The sequence below is a fragment of the Gymnoscopelus microlampas genome, assembly GCF_963454915.1.
Source record: "Gymnoscopelus microlampas genome assembly, chromosome: 23".
Lineage (NCBI taxonomy): Eukaryota > Metazoa > Chordata > Actinopteri > Myctophiformes > Myctophidae > Gymnoscopelus > Gymnoscopelus microlampas.
In genome coordinates this window covers 5,025,224-5,049,368 of record NC_139960.1, presented here as the reverse complement: position 1 = coordinate 5,049,368, position 24,145 = coordinate 5,025,224, and positions in this window count along the sequence as shown.

Genomic DNA, 24,145 nt, shown 5'->3' with positions numbered 1-24,145 from the left:
AGAAGATCAAATGGGAAACGATTCGCCATCGTAGCTAAACTCCACTGCTATCAACATTGTTTAGAGAGTGCCGAGTCGAGCCTCACTTCGGGTCAACCGGTTGACAATTGCCGTCTTTCCAGACTACACTAAAGCATCACCAAGGCAAGGGCTGCGTTCACAGAGGTTAGGAAGGTACAGCGCAACCTTCAGGGCGTCTGGGATGGCTCTGCATTAAGTACAGCGAAGAAATGGAATTCACAGACTCTGACAAAGTGATGGGCTATGTTAAAGGGCAAGACCACTTTGGTAGAGGTTTGGGTTGTGTAGTTATGTTGCCATGATGTAACTCCAAAGTTGTACAAGAAATCAAAAGTAGTTGCTCCAGTGATTAGAAATTGATAATTCAAAATATGCTCCTCATTGACTTACATTGTACTCAGCTCTCAAAGTCACTCTTTTAGCATGTTTTTTTTTTCTCATAAAAATGTCAACTTCCTGTTGATTTTGCCATTTTTATTAGGAAGAAAACCCAGACTGGATCTGTGGATCCAGATCTTCAAATAGTAAAATCAACAGGAAGTTAACATTTTTATTAAAAATAAATACAAAATGGTGATGTTCTACATTGTCTGAATCAACTTTGATGCGTTTCGTTTATGTGCTCAAAGAGTGACTTTGAGAGCTGTTTCACCGTACAATGTAAGTCAATGGAGAGGATATTTTGAATGATCAATTTCTAATCAATGGAGCAATTATTTTTGATTTCTTGTCCACCTTTGGAGTTACATCACGGCAAGGTAACTACACAACCCAAACCTCTACCAAAGTGGTCATGCCCTTTAAGTGGAAGATCGTCTCTGCAATAATTTGATGGCTTAAAGCTATCCAAATGTGTAATCACGGGTACATTTCAGCTCCATTAATCACTGTGTCTTCTCATATTTTACTGTATTTGTTTTGTCTTCTGTACTACTGTATGTCTACTTGTTTTGTATTGTTGACGATGATGTCTCTTTTTGTATGGATAACTATGCCACTTTAACAGCCTGCTCAGGGACTACAGATGAAAATTAGCCAACTCTGGCTAACTCTGGCTCATTTACATGGACGTGAATAACTGACATGTTGATCAATGTGCATTGTCCCTGTTAAATAAATAAATAAATGAAATAAAATAAATAGAGGTTTGTGTGTGATTGAGAGATTGAGTTTTGTTTTGTTCCAATTTATAAAGCCTACCACAATGGGGCAATAATGCATCTGTTTGTACTGTATACATAAGGGGTCAGGAGGTGAAATCGGTATAACCAGTGGACAGTTTTCTGCTGCGGTTGTTGCATCTTCTCCTTATTTCGATTTCTTGACGGCTTGCCCCAATGGTGTTATAATGTATCTGTTGGTATTCATAAGGGGTGGGGAGGTGAACATGCCTTGAGCATAAGACTGCTGTCTGATTCTGTTAATGTCTCTCTCTGCTCCTTTTATTGTCTCCGCCAGGCCGAAGGCATGGCCGGGACTATGTTTTGCACCCCGTCCGTCCGTCCGTCCGTGTCCGTGTGTGTGTGTGTGTGTCCGTCTGTGAACAGCTAATCTCTGGCACCTTTGGCCCAATCGCAGAAAAATTGGGCACACACACTCCCTGGATGCCAGAGCAGAACCTCTGAGCAGATCAGCCTGTTATAGCGCCACCAGGAGGCCGATTTTCCCTAAACACATATTTTTATATTACTCCTACAGATTTTGTCCAAACATCACGCAAATCGGTACACATTATCTCTACAGTCATGTGATCAACAGGGATCTGTCAGATTTTTTATATTCCATCCTGATTTGCGAGTTTCGAACATTGCTGGCCCACAATAACCTACCTGACCTGGCGGAGACCTGCACTTTTTCTAGTTTATTTTTGTTTCTAAACATAAAGTATTGGTCACCCTCAATCATGGGCTTAGAATGCTCTGTTCCACTTTAAGGTCAACTTTGACAGGGCGATTTTTGTTATCATCAATCTCTTTGTCAATGTTACCACTTTTATTACACTATAGAGCACAGTTTATTATGTAGTTGTTTGGGGGCCTGACAATGAATGCTGGACTGAGATTGTGAGATCTAACCTTGTGTTTACACATTTTAAAGAGGCTGCTCTCGGGGCATCCGTTGGGTCCACTTCTCTTTAGCAGCCATATTGTGCGCTAAACTGCCATACAGACTGCCTATCTCTAGATGCACTTCTAACCCAATTATGTTACACTCAATCCAAATCTGGAATCAGTTTAAAAGATCCTTCTCTCTCAGGGGCCTATCGCAGGCTGCACCAATTGCAAGAAACCACGCTTGGCCCATCAGTGATGGATGAGGCTTTTGATGCCTGGTCTAAAAGGAGTATGGTCTCACGGTCTGATCTCTCCATTGACTGCAGTTTTGCCTCCTTCAAACTACACTCTTATACACTCATATACTCAAGTACTTGCAGCTCCCAAACTTTGTAGCCTCGAACTGAATTCTTATGCCCTCCGACTTCAACGGTAAAACACAAAAAAACAACAACAATAACAAACAAACAAACAAACAAACAAACTTAAAAATACACGAGAATGAGAATTTTTTTAAATAGCCAATTTTTAAAGAAAGCTGTGTCATTTTAGATTTTAGCATTGGCTATTCAAAATTAGCAGATATACAAGCTCACAGCGTGTCAATTCGTACCGCGCTGCGAGCTTGTACATCTGCTATTTTTTTACATTTAGAAAAATCTTGAAAGTGTTTGAAAAATGTTGAATAATTTTGAATTACAAAAAAGTTTGAGAACTGATGATTTAGAAGGCATTTGTAGAGTAGGCCTCAGGTCTTAATGGGTTATACATATTATCAACACATATACATTTTATTTCTCCAAACATACCTCAGTAGGTCAGTTCACGTTCTCTTTTCAAAATATATATATATATATATATATATATATATATATATATATATATATACACACACACACATATATATATACACACACACACATATATATATATACATGTATATGTATATGTATATGTATATGTATATATCTATCTATATGTATATATATATTTATATATATATATATATATATATTTATATATATATATATATATATATATATATATATATATATATATATATATATATACACACACACTTTTTTTTTGGACCTGTACTATTATGAGAAATAAAAAGAGCCTGATTAAAAACTAATAATGGGGCACCCCAGTGACTCACTTGGTAAGAACAAATACCATGTAAATAGGGGTGTATATTTCTTCCTGGCACTGGCCTAGTTTTAAATCCAACATACAGTAAAGCTCTTTACTACCTATCATCCCCGCTCTTATTTCCACTTTTCCTGTCTCTCTCACTGTCAAATAAAGCAGAAATGCCGAAAGACATTTAACAAAAACAAAACAAAAACTTTGTAATAAGGAAGCAGGCTGGTGGTGCAGTCAGTCAAATTGCAGCAGCCAGGTTCAAGTCCCTCATGTATCACATTAAAAGTGTGAGCAATCACTGAATCCCTAACAAGCTCCTGTTCAACAGGATTAAAGATAACCCAAATAGGCTACTGTAAGCCCAGAACTACAGAATGAGTCCCAGTGAATGGCTCTATTTTTGGTAATTGGTCATTCATTTTGGATTGAGCGAGTAACGGTGGTATAGGATGGGACCCAGGATACTTACAGTGAGCTGGTATCCCAGTGCCTTCGTTAGGCTAATCATCACTTTAATGGGATTTAATGGCATACTATATTACGGTTTAGTTCAAATATTGCTTGTCATTAGGGGCACATCCGACCTATTTCTCACTGTGAGGCACACTTGTCAAAAGTTTGAAAGATACAAAATACTCCAGAAGTTATTTCTGTGCATGCCTGTGTGTGCGTGTTTGTGTGTGATTGTGTGTGCGTGTGCTGTGTGTGCATGTGTGTGTGCTTGTGTGTGTGCTCGCATGTGCGTGCGTGCGTGCGTGCGTGCGTGCGTGCGTGCGTGCGTGCGTGCGTGCGTGCGTGCATGCGTGCGTGCGTGCGTGCTTGTGTGTGTATGCATGCGTGTGTCACACAGTGTATACATCTGCACTCATACCTCCAAGTTAGAGCAAGAGGGAGAAGGAAAACAACTTAAACAAGGTGGGTAATGAGACTGCATGGAAGACAGGAAACAGAGCGAGGAGGGCGGAGGAAACAGCCATTACAGCGGGTAAATCGGCAAGCGATTTTGCAGCACACACACAACTGCGTTAACAGAGAGCAGGGGGCTGGGATGGCTTTGTTCAGACTGCAGGCAAATCCCATCCGTTTCTCAAATCTGATCTTTAGGACTGACTATCCACACTGTTATTGGCAAGTGATCAGATTGGATTTGTTTATTCAGATATCATTGGCCTATATGCATTGGTTGCTGTGGTAACAACATAGCGATATACGAGTAATGCTTATAATAGCCAATCTACAAGCTTGCGACGTAAGATGGCGTATAAATCGGGCTTCATTGTTCGAGCGTCCAGACTTAGACACATCTTTAGAAATCTAATTTGTATCGCATTTAACACCGCTTACAGTAGGAATGTTGTCCAAATCTGATTAGCAACCGTGTTGATCATAGTCAACAGTCTGGCTCTGTGGAGAAACATCAGGCCACTGAAATGTTATCCCTGATGTCAGTCCTAAAAAACGAATACAAAAAAACTATCAATGCAGATCTGGAGGGCGAGCAGATTTTGGATAGCAGCTGTTGGATGAGGGTGGCCAGGAATCTCTCAAGATTCTACTAACAACATCTGTCAGTGTTGTTGTTAGTAGGAATAAACACAGAACCTAGGATCAAGAGGACTAAGAAAGGGGAGGAGCCAAACCAAGTTCCTGTCGCTACACAAAAAAGGAGGTTGTGCCCCCAGAGGCAAGAACAAAGGGGGGGGGGGGACTTTTTACCGAATGGGTTCCCAGATTGCTCTTTGAGTAACACACTCACTGGAAGTTGTGTTTGGAATGCTTCATACCTCATATGAGTTAACAAATTAGACTGAAATGCTGACAACAAGACAAAAAATCCCAGGACAGTTACAAGCGGGGGAGAAGGCCCAGAGGACAGCCTCTGGAATGCAGACTGCCATGTAGTTTTGATCGCTTTAGCACGACTAAAATCATTGCTAAATTCTGAACTATGTTCAATACATTAAGAGGGAGATTTGCAATAGGAATGACGAGAAAATTGCTGGCCGAAACCGGAAAATTTGCCTCTGCTATGGCTAAGCTGAGTGCCCGAATTAAAGCTCAAAATTTAAAGATAAAGGGCCTGGAGGAAGAGGCGACAAACACCATGGATTCTGCCGCAAGATGTAGGATAAGTAAGAACATGGGGACTTCTCCAAGGCCTCAATTGTATGCTTTTGCACTTTTGCATTGCATTGCACTTTTGCTTGCATTTCAATGTTCAGGTTCTTCATTCTTCCGTGAGACACTCACTATGGCAAACAGTGCCATCTGGCGATGCAACAGAGCTACACACAATACGCTCCCGGGGCCCATTCATTGGGCAAGAGGGTATGTCACGTCACCGGCCGTCCCTTCCCCTTTCCGGAAGGACATATAAGGCCCGGGGCGTGTTTGAGCCCCCTCCTCCCCCCAATGCTGCCAGGTCACAACGTCGCAACGCCACCCGACCCTCTCGTGGGCGAGGTACGCGACACTGACCACCCTGTTCCTCCCAGTGTCTGACAGACCTAGAAGGAGACACAGCATTGCCGACCGTCCCACCCAGGTCTGCTAGGTCAGAGTGGGTGGGAGCGGATTCTCCCCTCTCCGGTGACCCATTTCAATGGATCACCGGTTCCTTCGCGACTCCGCTGGGTCCCCTGAAGGACTCCATGATATGGGGCGTTGAGACGAAGGTTTGCTGAGAGGCCATGGACAGGACCTTTGCGGCCTCTTATAGCCTGGACGTGGCGGCGTCCTCGGTGGCGCACACAGTCCTAGGTGTAGCGGCCTCGTCTACTTGAGGTTTTCTCCTCCTGAAATGATCCTTGGGACCAACGATCAGTTTGTCTCAGGAGCAGGGTACCCTGTTCCCTTGGTTACAGGGTTAGTAGAATACAGACCTTGTATGTCTATTAGCTGAATAGGGCAGACTGCGGTCTGTCAGGGCCCTCCCTTATGCCGCGAGGTCGGGGCCCCGCCGTGTGCGGGCCTCAGGGCCAGAGGGGGCATGTGCGTTTTTTCGGGGATTGAGCGTTTTAACGCTTCCGGGGGGTTTATAGATCCCATAGTTTGTGTCTCATGAAAGAACGACAAAGAACTAGAGGTTACGTAGGTAACCCCGGTTCTTTTAGTTCTGGAGTGAGACACTCACCAAACACCCCTTTGTTTCGCCACTGCGAACAGAGGACCTGTGTTAGAGGAAGTACTACATCACGACCGGGCCTTATATGTCCTTCCGGAAAGGGGAAGGGACGGCCGGTGACGTGACATACCCTCTTGCCTAATGAATGGGCCCCGGGAGCGTATTGTGTGTAGCTCTGTTGCATCGCCAGATGGCGCTGTTTCCCATAGTGAGTGTCTCTAAAGAACTAAAATAACTGGAGTTACCTACGTAACCTCTAGATTTGGATGTTTACTGTACATCCTCTCTTCTCATCCCAGAAACAGGGTGGCTGGTGCACCTGGAAGGTGTTCCGTTTTATCACGGCATTGAAGATGTCCTGCATTCAGTCAGAGAGACACAGTTTGCCCTGTGAGTGAACTGTTGGATTAAAAAGACCTGGTCTTCAACCTTTAACACGTTATAATTTCATGTGCTGAACATTTAACACTGTTTAACAGGGGGTTTACAGTTAGTGCATTATTTAGCATCATTTCAAATAAAATATAACCATATATAATCACCACGCCTCCCAGCAATGCAATTAATAAAGCATAAACGCATGAATATTACAATTAAATAGGGGAAATGTTATGGTACAGAGTATATTTATGATCCAACGTTGACTTAAGACGTCCTTACGGTTTAAATTCTTCCTTGGGGCATACCCTAACTTGGTCACACCGTGTTAAGAGAGGATAAACGGCTACTGAATGCCACAGAGCACTTCAAAGTGTTGTAATTTTATGCAGCTAGACATTGCCATTGCACAAGTTACAGGTTTTGTTGCTTGCAAAAGGTTGCAAAGAACCTTGGATGAGATCCAACGAAGAGCTGTTTAAATCAGCAAGCGACTTAAGCGAGTATAAAGATGACAGTATAAAGATGACTTAATTGATTTTCCAAAACAAGTGCTATCGTGCACTATGTTTTTAAGGCTACACAACGCAATTACAGAATTTGAACAATTTGACTGAACTTCATAAAGCACCATATATGCTGCATATAGTGTCCGTTGCCATGGCAATACAATTAACTATACCTGTGACCATGTATGTACATATCCAAGCTTTCAGACTTTTCTTTTTACCACTTGCCCTATTCTGGGCATGTAATAATAGGTTAACATTAACAAAAATAGCAGATATACAACACCATGTTGGGTTGTGAGCTTGTAGATCAGCTATTTTCGGCAAAGAGATTTGGTGTAGAAGGGGAAAAAGGAGGGGGCCAAGGATAGACCCCTGGGGGACCCCGGTCAACAAAGTATAAAGGGTTTAGTGGTAAAAGACGATGGTGCAGGAGCTGGCCACTGACAACAGATGCACTTACAGTCTTGACATAAAGGCTGAGGTACTGTACTACTAGTGGTGGAAAAAGTATTCACATTTTTTGCTTAAAGGTTTCATGACATTCAAATGTACAAAACATTAAAGGTCTTTATCATGGTCTTTCAAAGGTGTATTAAAAGGTTTTAACTGAAAAATCCACTCCAGTGAGCCATGGCAGGTTCTTTTCTCTCTCTTTTCTGAAGCGTTTTCAGCTGCAATGAAAAAAACACTATTTGCCTGCTGGTGTCGCTGTTGAGGGATTTTGCATGTCAATCATCTCCTCTGCTCCGCAAATACAAATAATTGTAGTGGAGTAAAAAGTACAATATTTGCCTCTTAAATGTAGTGGAGTAGAAGTACAAGTATTGAAAATTGGAAATACTCCACTAAAGTAAAAGTACTTCAAAATTGTACTTGAGTACTGTACTTAAATGTAATGTAAATGTACTTAGTTACTTTCCATCACTGCACACCGTCCAGTACATCAATGAGCCCATATATAGCTGCGAGCAGGTACAGTATAAGAGCCACAGCACATGTAAAGACCAATACAATACAGTTTGATTCTGATATTGTATTTTCATATTCATTAGTTGGCGACGCTCTAGGGGAGAGTCAATAAGCCTGCATGTTTAATGCATTTGCATTTGTTCGCACATGGGCTATCAGATATTGCATTTGATTATTGTTTTTCTAAGATCTGAGGAGTGCAGATAGCCTCGATTTTCTTTTTTTTTATTGATTCTTGCTTTGTGTTTCAGAATGTGTTTATAAAAAAGAAATGAAAAGATTGTTAACACTTTCAATCTTGCATCCCTATTTTAGGTCTGCCAAATATGCAAACATAGCTGGGTCATTCCAGAATTGGAGGACATTTTACGTCCCACCCAAGAAATGTCAAATAATCCATTTACAAAATACTAAATAATGCATTTGTCGTGTAACTTTTACTTGTCCTGAGACCAAATCTAAATCAACTTGGAGCATTTAAAAAAAAAACATATTTAAAAAAATACCAAATAAGTCTGTAGTACCCCTAAAATGCAAGTTTTCTCTTGTCCCACCCCCTTGGTTGCCAAATTGAATCTCAGATAAAACTGTTAAAATGACATTTAAATCTACTTTCTTTTACATTATTTTGTTCATAGATGTCTGTTGTTGATGTGGAAACATATGTTTTAATTAACCTAATATTTTAAATAAGTATTATTATGCAAGGAACCTGTGTCCCACAACTTGCATGCAACCCTGTTACCTTAAACCTTTTTGCATGGTAAAAGAAGAAGAAAAGTGTGAGTCACATGACAGACTAGAAGTGACATCATCAAACACTTTCCTAACATCATGGGTAGAGCAAAGGCATCTCCTCTCTTCTATTATTCATATTTGTATAACATTGTCAGCCTTACTTGAATGTCTCAACCTACCTCACGCAACCCTGTTATGCATATTTCCAGAATAAGATAAATACTTGACAAAAAAAGATGTACTTATTTATTTATGTGAGTTTGTCCTCTTGGTAAATGCTAACATCTAGCTAAACAGCTAGCTTCTATTCCTGAGAAAAAGCTAACATTAGCATAGATTTGCAATCCTGTTACTTGCAGCCCTGTTACTTTTACTTGCAGCCCTGTTACTATAACCCATATAAAACATGTAATAAAAATACCTTTGATGCCTGAGCTGAGCTAATCAAGCTTTTGATAGTATATTACCTATTATTGATGAATATATAACAGAAATTTGTCAAATAGAAAGTTATTTTTTCAAAAATTCGGAAGCCCAAATGTCCTCCAATTCTGGAATGACCCAGCTACAAGCTCACAACGTGTCGCGATTCGCGATGCAATGCGGTGGGAGATGTATATCTGCCCTTTTCACTATTTGCCACACAACAAAGTATGTTGTCGCTGTTGGGTGGAAACCTCATATGTACAAAACTGTTACTTTTCGGGATTCAAATTCAAAAGTATCAAAAGTAGAAGATCGACAAGCTCAAAACCCGCAGCACGTTTCGAGCTTACGGACCTGCTACTTTTGAAACTTTTTGTGACGCTGCATTATGATCAAGTAGGGCATTAATTTACAAAAAAACTCTAAAAAGCTAACATTTGGATTTTGTTTTTTGTTTTTGCCCGACAGCAACGATATGCAAACATAGATACAAGCTCACAACCGCGATGCAATGCAGTGTGAGATTGTGTAACTGCCATTTTCATTTGTCATACAACGATGTATATAGGGTTTAAGATAAGTGGTTGAATTAGCCTATAATACAATGTAGTCGTTAGAGAGAGGGAGGGCCTACTCACAGGGACCTGCATGAGGGCCCTATGGATTTGTATGACTTTACTGATGACAGCACACACAGACGCGCGCGCACGCACGCACGCACGCACGCACACACACACACACACACACACACACACACACACACACACACACACACACACACACACACACACACACACACACACACACACACACACACACACACACACACACACACACACACACACACACACACACACACACACACACACACACACACAATTCTGGGGTATATAACAATTTCACAGTGACGAAAATCCACTGGCTAAGACGCGCACATGCTGCCATCCCCCCTTGGGCAAAAGTGAGAAAATTACACACCAATCAGGCAGATACAGACATCCACAGCTGCACAATCAAGCCTTGTCCAATCCCACATAACTAATTGCTGCTACATCATTTAATTGGTACCAACACATGCAGATACACATGATTCTACATTAAGAGACAGGGGAACACATGCCCAATTATGTCCCAGCCATCTCAGGACATAGGAAGCAGGCGACCGATGTCATTATGAATACTAATAACAAAGTGAATAACCTCCCTTGACAAATGGCCACGTCACCACGTCTTCACATAATTCCCACACATATTCCGTAATTATATACGTTGCAGGCATCACAGCTGATATTGTACATGGAATATGGGGAACTTTCCATGAGCTCGTAGATCTGCTATTGTTGTAATTGTAGGTATAAAATAGGTGGTTAATCAGACTAATCAATTTAGTCGATTATATACAAAAATACAAATAAATCAAATAGCAGTTTTATCACGTTAATTTATTGATATGATATTTTTTACAAATATATTTAAAAAAAAGGAATCAATAGAATATCAATATTAATATATTATACTGAGACAATAATCGATAATTGCAGACAATGTGGTCCGGAGTTCACCACTGTAAGGTTAATCTCTCAAGACAGATTCTGCTTTTATTTTCTTCAACCGATTGGGTACACAGCTCTTAAATAATGATTTAAAAATATATATATACATAAATAATAATAATAATAATAAAAAATAATGGCCTAATGGCTCACTGAGTGATAGATAGCCCATTGCTTTGTTGTAGTGGTCAAAAGGACTAGTCAAAGCAAAGCCTTGGCTTAGACAACCAAAGTTTGATTGTAAATGTCTGATTAACCTCTCACTACAAGAACGAAGGCTGGTAGACATCACAATGCAATTCAGATCAACATTTTAGGGTGAAATTCTCCTTCAAACATTCAGATGAACACTCAGCTCTTGTCTCGTCTTTGATCATCAAAAACGAGAGTCTCTCAAACTAAAACTTTCAGCCGTCCAAAAGTTTCAGAGCAGCAACAAGTTATTGCGTGTAGATAGATGCCAGTGTGTTTATTCCTAAGGGGCGCAAGGTGAAAAAACCCTGAAGGTTCTTGCTGGCATTTCCGTGCTAATCCTCTGCTTTTAAACGTGGAGTGTGAGGCTGTGAGCAATACTGCTGAATATTGAGAAAACAAAACACACAATCAAATCGATAGTGCTCCATCTCCTTTTTCCCCCTCCTTTACAAAAAATAAGAAGACAGCCCCTGCAAGCAATGATTTTTCAGTATAAAAGCACCAATACTAATTGGATGCATAATTAATTCTCCCAAGTCTGTTACTTTTCAACCTGTTACTTTGCCTTTTCTTCAGCATGCCTAATTAACTTGCTTTGTTAAGGTTTTTTCTTCTTCTTCTTCTTTGCCACTATTGATTTCTAGATCAGGGACATTCTTACCAGAGGCCTTACACGCACACACCGACACAAACACACACACCCGTTAATGTATATTAACGTGCGTGTTAATAGACATTACCGCCAACAGACATTACCACATGTAGAGCGCTTTATAAAGGCGCATTCACACTGGGTACGATATAAAGCTCTTTGATTTTTCATATTCCATCCTGATTGGCTATTATTGACATCTAAAGTTTTCAGGAGTGGCTCGTCTTGAACAAAATGCTGCAAATCATAAACGCAGCGTCTGATTGCGGTGAAACTTTGCACGCACATTCGCACGACGTTGAGGAACAAATGCCACCCTTTTAACATTGCCCTTTTATAGCGCCACCAGAGGCCGATTTTTGCAACACTTTCCTTTTTTATATTACTCCTACACATTTTGTCCAAACATCATGCAAATCGGTACACATTATCTCTATAGTCAAGTGATGAAGATGGTTCCGTCTAATTTGTCATATTCCATGCTGATTGGCGAATTCCGAACATTGCTGGCCCACAATAACCTACCTGACCTGGCGGAGACCTGTACTCCGAGGAGCACTTTTTCTAGTTTACATCTGCCTTTTATAGCGCCACCGATTGCGATTGTGGTGAAACTTTGCACACACAGTCGCACTACGTTGAGGAACAAATGCCACCCTTTCAACATTGCCCTACTATAGCGCCACAAGGAGGCCGAATTTTGCTACACTACAAACTACTACTCCTACAAATGTTGTCCAAACATAATCCAAAAATCTGTACATATTATCTCTTTAGTCAAGTGATCAAGACGGATCCCTTCGATCCGTCCCATTTTTCACATTCCAGCCTGATTTGCGAATTCCGAACATTGCTGGCCCACACTAACCTGCCTGACCTGGCGGAGACCTGTGCTCCGAGGATCACTTTTTCTAGTTCCTCTCTGGGTAACCATAAACACATCCCGTTGCAAGAAATGGCAAAACTCCGTACCTCTGACCGCTGTGACAAATTTGCCACAGCAAAAATCCTCTATGAAATATTTGCAATATTAACATTCAAAAATACTGTATAAGATTGTGATGCCTAGTATGGAGCACATTCTATTGTTGAATATTTAACTACAGTATTTCAAATTTAACATTAACGTAAACATATGTAACAGTAAAACTGGGCTAATTTGACTTTGTGCAATATAAAGGTGTACCTTGCGCAAGACATCCCTTTGCCCAATGTTGGGTTTGGTACAATATCTCATTTGGTTTAGAAGGTATTGAAATGTACAGTAATAAACACATATAATGTAATAAAACTATTACATTTTTAGGCCACAGACTTTGCTGTGTATGGCATAGTGTACTACATTTATGAAACATTTTTAAGACATACTGTATTTTTCTGGAGGCTTGTGTAGCAACTGTAAATCCTGTTGTTATGCCTCCTACTGGTGTCACAGTTCCAAAGTCTCTAATACCTATAATCCTGAGTATTGATTTAACCCTCCTGGGTCATTTATTAACACTCTCAGAGTTAAATAGACACTCAGGATTTTGCAGTGCGCTGATCCTACACTTCATCCAATAAATTAAGTAATGAATCTACGGTGGAGAGTTGGAGGGAGCCTGGGTTGATTTGGCCGATTCTGGTGCTGATCCAGGTGAGGAATGAGCCTCGAGGACACCGGTGACATGCTGGTGAGAATTACTGCCGTTTCCACATTCATCAGCACCTCTCTAAACTCTATTAAACATCCCTTCAGATTCTATCAGGGGGAAAACAAGACCAAGAGTCCAAAAGTCCTGTTACAGTAGCCACCCCTAGAGGTGCTCCTTACACCCCAGGTAGTAAAAAATATATCTTGTCAGAGACCAAAGTGTGGACAGGCAAGTGTTGTGACAATCCACTAAAGTTACACTACTATATATTAAATGTACTTTGACTGTCTTAAAGGCTCCCTGTCAGATCGCTGACGCCATCGGGGGAAATTGTTATTTTTGGGCCATGCAACACTGTCATACTATTATGCTTTGGCATTAATGTTCTGAAAGTCACACATTGACGGTTGACCTGACCTGAAACTGAAACCTAAAGCCTGATTTACTGTAGTCGTACAAAAATTGTTGAGCACCAAAAATAGCAGCACCAATAAGCTTGCAGATCTGCTATTTTTGGTGTGCAACCAAAAATGTGTGTTTCGATATGTGCCACACCGTTGTATGACAAATATACGTTAAGCATAACCTGAACCTAGGCGTGATAGCAGTATTTGTCTGTGCATTGATCCAATTGGCAAAACACTACAATTAGATTTAGAGATATCTTGAATGCAAAGCTAAAATGTGGGCCTAGCGGTGGCTCTAGAGCCTAAGTCTTGGGGTCACCCAAATCAATAGCGCTTATGCTCCCTGCAAGAGCAAATTTCAGGGAAAAACTGACCATTCAAGTTTGAGTTATTGTGTGCAAGTGGAAATGTTGACCTAAAGGTGGCGTTAGGGTAGCCATGGGGTCATCAGTATTGGTTCATCCTCTCTGGAGATTCAAGCTGCATAGAAAATGCTTTGGCAATCCAGCCAGTAGTTGTCAAGATATCCTGTTTGGGTGATGGATGCTCAGTTGGGTGGACGAATATAGAGCCCCGTCGTTGGCAGGACAAAACATTTGAATAATAATAATAAAAAAACTCTTCAAAGCATAAGCACTACGCGCCAAAGCACAATGATAATGTGTTTCCTCAACCAAGGCAGCAGATGATACAAAAATCTTAAGTCAGTCTCGGTCCAAATTATTCATTTTGCTCCCAGCTACCGTGCCATGCCGTATCTTGGCTTGTGACAAAGTCAGCCCGTGTGACGCACTCCCAACCACCCCTGTATTGATTCCCCATACAAAGCATTCAGCCCCGGCGGCAGTCGCAAATGTACCTCACGCTCCCAACTCAAATAACATTACATCCTCACTCAGCGGCGCGGTTGTCTGCTTATCTCCCGTGTGTGATATGAAGATAAGACTATGATTCATGTTCGCTCAGCCATTGGGTGAGTTTTTAGGGGGGGATTTCTCATTACACAGCGCATGACACGGTTCACCTCAACTGGTTGGGTAAAGTATTCACTCACTTTGCAGCCATAAGATTGAAAGGATGTATAGCTCTCAATAATGGTAATCCTGGACTCTGCTCGCTGATGTGCATAGATGGAACAGCCGGGCTGAATCTTTAATGCTGTGTCAAATGCACACCAATATCCACATGCAACACATAGTAACTCACATGCACAAGTGCAATACATATTTATGCACATGGATATGCATGCAGGACACATATGCACACACATGCATGCATGCATGAATAGGCCTATAAACACATTAATAAATGCGCACTCACATATTGTCAAAATGGATCATTATAAATCTAGCCCCCATCATCTATCAACTGGCGTCTTGCAGAGCTCTATACTGGGGCCAATCCTGTTCACCATGTGCATTCATGATCTGCCTTCTGTGTGGGGAATATACCCAATATAATATGGTTATTTTTACTCATTGTAAAACTACAGAAGAGGTTGCAATAAAGAGACATGTTATGTTGAAGGCTACATAATGACTTAACCAAGGTTGTTTGCAATTTAGTGTGTCGAAAACAGTTTGCATGTTTTCCTCGTCACAGCGTAGGCTGCAGGGGAAGATATTCTCATCTCAGGAGAGAGAATACAAGTTATCTCAGAATACTAATATTTAGGAGTACACAGAGATTCAAACACCAGCATCAAATCCTGCATACAATGTGTCTGTAATAGAGCAAAGTTCAGTTTGCCAAATTTCAGGTTTACCAGAAACTTCCTATTAACTGAGGCAGCTTAAAATACATGTATACTTCCAGGGCACTGGGCGCAGGGGAAATGTTCCTGACCACCACTGCAAACTCTAGGGGTTTGAATCCTCTGCGGTTTGGCTGGGCATTCCAACAAACACAATTGGTCGTGATTAGGTTGCCTAATATACGCTATACTGTATAGTGTAGGCAACCTAATCACGACCAATTGTGTTGTTTGTTGTGTCAATGTGTAGACATTATACAATGTGATGTTGAATGCTGTATAGACTCTATACAGCATTCAACATCGCTCAGGTAGGTTCAAATCCTTCTGCTACTCTTTCCAGGATGAAGGGGCCTTAACCACTTGAATCCTAACATCCCGCCCTATTCTGGGGCGAACATTCGAAAAATGTAGGGGTCTAGACTAGAGACCAGGGAACTCCGGTCAACTAAATATTGAGTTTGACCACCGTAATCAAGTACTTAAAACTGTAGACTAGACAAGATGCCATTCAGTTTTCATGCCATATTCAAAATAAGTATAATCTGTTTAGCTGGGGAAACCTCATCAAATAGAAAAATGTTTGCATAGGATTATGCATGGCTTAACTCACTTTCTTTTGTCTTGTTTAATCAACTTCAAATCTACCACAAACAAAGCTAGAGGTGCAGCAAGGGGCATCTGTAAAAAGCAGTCTTTTCCTTCACAGCATCACATTAATGGAATTATATTTAGGACCACAATTACATAGAGTTTATCCATTCAAGTGTAATGTTAATAAATAGCTTATTTAGAACTAACAATGTCAATACAGATTTGTATTTTCTAACATGACTGTGCTGATGGGTCAACTCGTCAGAGCAAGACCTTAAAGTGAGGAGGGTGCTTGCATGGAGGGGCTCTGAACAGCATGGCCACTGTGTGTGGAAGATCACAATAATCAAACTTCCATCCTCTTGTCCTCCATGTGTAGGAGGAGAATGTAGACTGTACGTCAACGATTCTCAACCTGTGGGCTGTGAGGAAATCGCAAGTGGACCCCCAAATAATTGGCCGTTTGGCATAGCCCTCTACCATATTAGGTTAATAACCAACTTCTTAAATTCCAGATTTGTTATTTTTTAATATTCAGGATGCCTATCAGGCATTTACATTTGTTTTAATGTGGATGAATGCACATTGTCTCTTTTCAAATAAATCATTTAAAAGTTAAAATATGCACATATAAATGCACATTATAAATGTTTCAATTTTCGTTCTATGCTCTTTTTGTTCTCCAGTGTGATTCATTCCTTTCCTCTCTGCATAATCTTGGCCTATTTACAGTATAACTGCTAGCCCGGCATGGTAAAGCAGACCACATACTGTGTACAGATGTAAACTAATACAATATTAATGGTTGCAGCTTCTGCCAATAAAATGCCAATAAATCAGCTTGCACTCCACATGAAGCAAAAGCTAGCTTTGTTCCTTTTGCAACTAATAGAAGCATAGTGACGGACGAATATTAAACTTTTCCAAAACTTAAGTGTAGTACAGAGAGCAATGTTGTGATTAGTATGTGTCACATAACATTTTATAGCTAAAATTGTATGTGGCAAATACTAAACTTGATAGGGGAGAACAGGGTAAGATGAGACACTTTTCACTTAAAGGGATATTTCACTTTCAAAAAATGTTTGGGTCATTTTATCGTCTACTCAGGCTTTTGTGAGCCCCCCAGACATTCATTTATCATTATTATGTTTTAATTGTATTTAATTTTTTTTAATTTTCCCAAAAATATATAAAAAATAAATGAAAAAAGTGATCGAAAAAACACAGCCCCCTCGCATATTAGGAGGGCAGTGTGAGTCACCAGAACCAAAGACAGGCGTTTTTGATGAATCTAACATGTTAAAAATGGAGTTTGAAGTTATAATGGGTTTGTATAGGAAGGGGGCGTGTCTGATAAAATGAATATCAAATATCTAAATACTGAATCAAGCAACTTAAAAACGGTCTGGGGGTCTCACAAAAGCCTGAGTAGACGATAAAATGACCCAACGTTTTTTTGAAAGTGAAATATCCCTTTAAGTTGTCCTGGAAGCAAGACAAATTAGATGGCAGTAAAATCTAAACATCTACCCTTATTTCAGGATGTCTTCTATCAATTGAAAATATGAGTAAGCATCTATGACAAAGGGCCATAGAAATATGACTTATTTAAAAAAAAGTGGTCATGTGGCTCAAATTGACCCAGGTTAGGGGTAAGTTGATCCAAGTCAAGGTGTAAATTGACCCATATGATATTTTAAATTTTCTTTTTTTCTTAACATTTTTTATCCCACGATTTTGTAACCCTTTTTCACCCCGGTAACAATTTTGAAGTGATCCTGGGCGCTACACTCCCCCCATAGCCTAGGGAGCCCAGGGCCGAGCTCATGCCTCCTTCAATGCATGAGAGCCAACTGACCTTCTTGTCACCTGACAGGGGGGAGTTTCCCCGGTAGGACGTAGCGCGTGGAAGGAACACGTTATTCCTACCAGTTCCTTACCCCTCCATCAGGCGCCCGGCTGTCATGGGGGAGGCGCTATAGCGACCAGGATTACTACATGTTTTTGTGAGGGTATTAACTATCCTAGGAGACACAGGGAGAACATGCAAACTCCACACAGAGAAGGCCCTTTCGCTAACCGTGCCCCTAGATATTTTTAAATGATCAAGTTCAAACTTGAACAAATAATGTATTCACTTATCAAAAATAATGTAATAACACATTTCCCTTTTGCAAATAGTCTTATTTATTGTCTTAATGGTTATTTAAACCAATAACCATTGGTCCATGGTCAATATAAAACCAATTAAATAAAGTTTGCTGTTCAGAACCTTTTAATATTTGCAATTGTTAATACAATATTGAAAACCTATTTTAAATGTGTGTATTCATCCAAATGAAAGATCATACAGCATAATTTGAGTAGTAAAGACATAATAAAAAATATGAATAGTGATTAATATTAGGGTAATTGGCTTAGATTTACCCCAAGGCATTTGGTTCATCTCCATTTTGACAAAACCCGGCTAGCTTAATGCTTCAGGCTATCTTTAAATGATTCACATGGTTTTATACATTGGAATATCACCAACCTGCATGATGTATAAGCTTAGACCTGGGTACATTTGCTTTAACATAAAAATCATTATACCAGAAAAGTTAAAAATTAACTTTGACCAGCAAAAAAAACACTTTTTTTTGTGTAGAAATATTCTTACCACTTTGTCCACGTGTCCCTCAACTTCACAGCCAGGTGGAAATGATGGGTGTGTCCTGATCACATGACAACTCCTGTGTATAGTTTTAAAGATACAGGGTGTGGTTCAACCTTGTGGCTCATCTTACCCTACTGCTCTCTAAAATTTGGAGAGCAGTAGGGTAAGATGAGCCTGTGGGTTAAGCATATTTAATATGCTTTAAATGTTTCAAACATAACCGCTTCCCCCCCCAAAAAAATGTCACTACTACAAATGGGAGCTTTAATGTATGAAAAATGATTCCATCCACTTGTTTACACCTGTAAACCTGTGATGTGACAATAAAGTTGAAGTTGAGGGCTAGCTTTCCGTCTCAAACAAAGCATTTACCCCCACAGTATAATAACCCTGACCTGACATATAAAAATGATACAGACAGATCCACTCAGACACTGCTGCGTTAAGTAAGAAGAACTAAGCAGTTCTCAACTGGGTTTTACCTTTTGCATGAAGTCACAACAAAAGCATTAACTCATGTTCCTATAGAGCCAGACAAATATATAGGTCATTAATAGACTTTTTTTTCGGTATCAGCAATTCTTAACCACTGGCATCCCTAAATAGGGCATGTTGTTATAGACTAAAATTAAGCATAACAAATATAATCTAATATTTAAAAAAATAGTTGATCAATAAGCTATTTTTGAAAAGTATCGAATGGGGCTTAAGTGGTTAAATAAAATAAAGTACATTTCTGGCCTAGGACTCTCCAAAACCTGGGATCGGCATTGGTCGTGCAGCGTGCTCTACCCGAGATGTTCATCGCGCCGTTGCTTGCTCACACAAGAGTCTGACTTAGAGTCAGTCCATTTTACGGCGGTGCCAGGGAAGCCACAGGGAGCTGTACTCTCACATTGGGCCACAGAGACACCGGCCAACAGCAGCACAGAACTAAAGCCCCCTTGGCTTTGTTCCAAGCGAAGCACACAGCTCACAAAGAGCGCTCTGGGCAAAGTGAATTGGCTACAGCCCACTGGCCCCGGTACAGCTGTTCATCAGCCAATCACACAGTTGCTGATATACTCACACAAAGTCAGGTAACAACGCTTGCTGGGCACGTAGCTTACTCCCCCACCACCAGAATACACATTACAAGGTTTCACACCCCTCTGAGCAACGCAGGGAATTCACGGCGGATAAAAGAGACACGGAGAATAAGCAGTGAATGTTAAGCACCTGGGGAACGTTAATGTGTTGTGCATAGCGCTTGGCAAGTGCAAAGCATTTTAATTTCTATGGGCAAGGTGGGTAAGCACTATATGCTTACTGCCAAACTTTCAGGTACTATGGCATTAATACTTTTAGAAAAAGAAGGAGGAAGTCCGCACACTGTTCTCAAGCTCCAAGAAACTTTTTATTTTTGCAACGTTTCGACCTTCTAGGTCTTCATCAGGCAAGTAAAAATAATGCTTTTACTCACACTCTATTCGGATGTCATGAGGTTGGAATGTGTTAACCACATAAGACCTATTATACTTTGTCATACGACAAATAAAGGAACTAGCCGATGTACTGTGCAAGCTAAAAACGCGTTGCAAAGTAATTACGTTGTTGTGACCTTGTAGATCAGCTATTTTCTTTCCTATTTCGGGGGGGAAATATTCGCCTATAATGATATGCCCAAAATAGGTACGCCAGTATTAAAGGTGCTCCAAGTGATATGTTTTGGTTTAAACAAAAAGTTTTGTTGTTAAGAATTGTTAAGAAGTTCTGTAATTATTGCTATAGAGTGTTTGTTCACCATTTATAAACCCATATATCAGCTTCATATTGTTCCAATGTCTTAGATATTAGTTTCATCACTTCCAATTCCATGTGTTTTCATATCACATGATAAAAGCACCTCCAAATTGTACTCAATTGCATTTCTTGAGTAAACACTGCTACTCTGCTCTCTGTCTTTCATGTCCTCCTCTTGCCTGTGTGTGTCACAGCGGGGCTCCTCAGTGCTGGATAGAATTAAAATGCATGCAAATGCATGTCTCTTGCCCCCTTGGCATCTTCATGCATCAAAGGATCATCCATCCAGTGGCCAAGCTCCCAGCGGCGAGACCCAATAGGGTTATCTCCCGCTTAGTCTCGGTTTTGCAATGTTACAGCTCATTGTTCCACCCCCTCCCCCCACCTTCTCATTTCATATTTCACACTCCACTTTTTCTGACTTTCATATCGGGCCCTCGGCTTCCAGCTGTGAACACATTACCCATAATCCTAGCTCATTATTGGCTCATCATCAGGTATCACTTTGTCTTCAGTTTCATCTCTGCATTTAGCATGTTTAGCATTAAGTTGTGTCCTACGTGCCAATAATTCTTTGTAGTTATCAAGGCTGGATTTGCTAAGGGGGATGGGGAGGTAAATCCATGCCTCTGCATTTGACAAAAAAACTAATTTCACCCACTTTTTTTAAACACCTGCAAACCTGTGATGTGTCCTGGTCAAGGACCAGGACTCTCCAAAATCGGGATTGGAGCCACAAATCTGGCATCGGTCGAGTTCTACACTTAAGGGATATTTCACTTTCAAAAAAACTTTGGGTCATTTTATCTTCTTCTCAGGCTTTTGTGAGCCCCCCAGAGCGTTTTTAAGTTGCTTGATTCAGTATTTGGATATTTGATATTCATTTTATCAGACACGCCCCCTTCCTATACAAACCCATTATAACTTCAAACTCAATTTTTAACATGCTAGATTCATCAAAAACACCCATCCTTGGTTCTGGTGACTCATCCTGCCCTCCTAATACGTGAGGGGGCCGTGTTTTTTCGGTTACTTTTTTCATTTATTTCATTATTATTTTTAATTGTCTCCTCACGTATTGGAAGGACAATATCCGTCACCAAAACCAAGGAAGGCTGTTTTTGATGAATCTAACATGGTTAAAATTGAATTTGAAGTGTCTGATAAAATGTATATCAAATATCTAAATACTGAATCAAGCAACTTAAACATTTTCTGGGGGGCTCATAAAAGCCTGAGTAAACCATAAAATGACCCAAAGTTTTTTTGAAAGTGAAATATCCCTTTAACTACTACTGATATACAGATTGAATACATTACCCTGACACACTGAGATAGAGCCTCTGTGCTTGACTGGGCTGGACTTGATGGCCTTAACTCAATGACGCGATTGCATTCTGGTGTCCACGCGCGTCGCACGCTGATGACCTTGCATACTGATTGAATGAACGGTGACTTTACGTTTGATCTTGCGATGCCCTTTCTCGTCTCTCGTTGGTGGCAAATGAACTCGATTAATCAGCCTCATAGCTCATGTGTTATCTTAAATGAACCGAGTGCACTAAAATGCAGTGGTGGAGAAGTACCAATGTAGAAATACTCTGTTAGGAGTAAAGTGCTGGGACTGTATAGGCTTTTTTACTTGAGCAAAAGTACAAAAGTGTTGGTATCTATCAAGATGTACTTTAAAGTATCAAAAGTAATAGTAATCATTATGCAGAATGTCCCATTTAACAATTTTCCAATAGCTGAAGTATAAAATTAGGCTTAATTGGTTAATGCATGTTTAGTAATAATAATCTATATCTACAAAGTAACTAAGTTTTTGAGTAGTATAAAGTAAAACAAATGGAAATACTGAAGTAAAAGTACCTAAAAAATGTACTTGAGTAAATGCACTTAGTGACGTGGAGCTGACAGAGGGACACACTGTTCCGTTCCATGACTTACATCACAACCATGTCCTGTCGCAGAGCCAGCCAACCTTCGGCACGTTCCAGCGCCTCCTCGCTATAAACGCACTGCGCAGGCTGCATGTCCTCCTGGAGTGGTAATCAGTTCAACAAGGACATTTTGGACAATAGCTCCTAGCCCACTTTCAAACAATTTTCGGAATCCCAGCTGAGACCCATAGTACCTACTGCTATACAAAAGTGAATTGCCTTCAACGTCTGTGTAACAGTTTTGACACATTTTGAAAAATACTGAAATTGGACTGTTACGGCCAGCCGTTTTTTAAGTTTATATATTATTGGTATAAATGTATTGCATTTAGATTAGTGTATATATACAGTAATATTATATAATAATAATTTAGTACTTCAGTCATAACATGGACATAATCTGCAATCTGCATAATGACTACTTTTACGTTTGGTACCTTAAAGGACAACTTTAGTTTTTCACAACCAAGGTTTATATATTAACTTGTAATTAAAGTAAATAAAAGATGAGTGTTATTTCTTTTTTCATTTACTGCTTTCTATAATTTTAGCAATTTTAGCGATATTTTTTACAGTGGGCGGGGGCATTCTGTCCGGTGGCTAAATATGTCTTTTACACAATCCCATGTGTCCCATGGTCTTTGATGGGCAGATGTGAGTTATTGGGGGCTAGAAGAGCTACTGTAATTAATAATAAAGAAAACGCAGAGTTATTGTGTAAAAAAAATACATATTTAGCCAACGGACAGAATGCCCCCGCCCACTGTAAAAAATGATCGCGAAAATTGCAAAAACTATAGAAAGTAGTAAATGGAAAAAAAAATACACTCATCTTTTATTTAATTTAATTACAAGCTAAAATATAAACCATGGTTGTGAAAAACCAAAGTTGTCCTTTAAGTACATTTTCAGCACAAAATGTTCTGCATCAAACTTGGATAAGGATAAGGATAATTCCTTTTAACAGGTCGTTCATGAAAGTCCTTGCGGTCTTGTTTCCAATGAGAACCTGTGAGCAATTAGGGGTTAAGAGTCTTGCTCAGGGACAAATTTAATTTCATCGACACATATGCTGGCCTGGCCTGGAATCGAACCTGGGGCAACCAGGGCCTCTGGCTCACTAGGCGGGCTCACTAACCACTCAGCTATGGCCGCCCCTGTTGTTGGAACAAATACTCTTCATATCTCTGCCTTAAAAAAATAGTCACGCCAGGGGCCACAATGTACAACCCGGTTAAGGTGTCAGGGGCTACCAGGGGCCACAGGTTGTTGAGGCTCACCATTGCTCTGATCCACAACAAACTTGACACAAAAAAAAATCAGGGGTCTGGCATGAGAAGAGAATCAAAATCTTCTTCATTTTTTTTAGAAGATTCACAAGACTCACAAAACAACATTACGTTGCACACATATGGCCATACCTTGGTGACCATTGCTCAGATTAGCGCAATACATGACTAGAATTGAAGGCGAACAGTTCTTCTGTCATAAAAACTCAAATCCCCCCGCAGCCTCCTCGTGTCATCGCGGCTGCACCCCATGACAAACACAGCCCTTGGGTAGGCAACCCGGCCTGGTGGGAGTCTGTGCTCCGAGGAGCACACT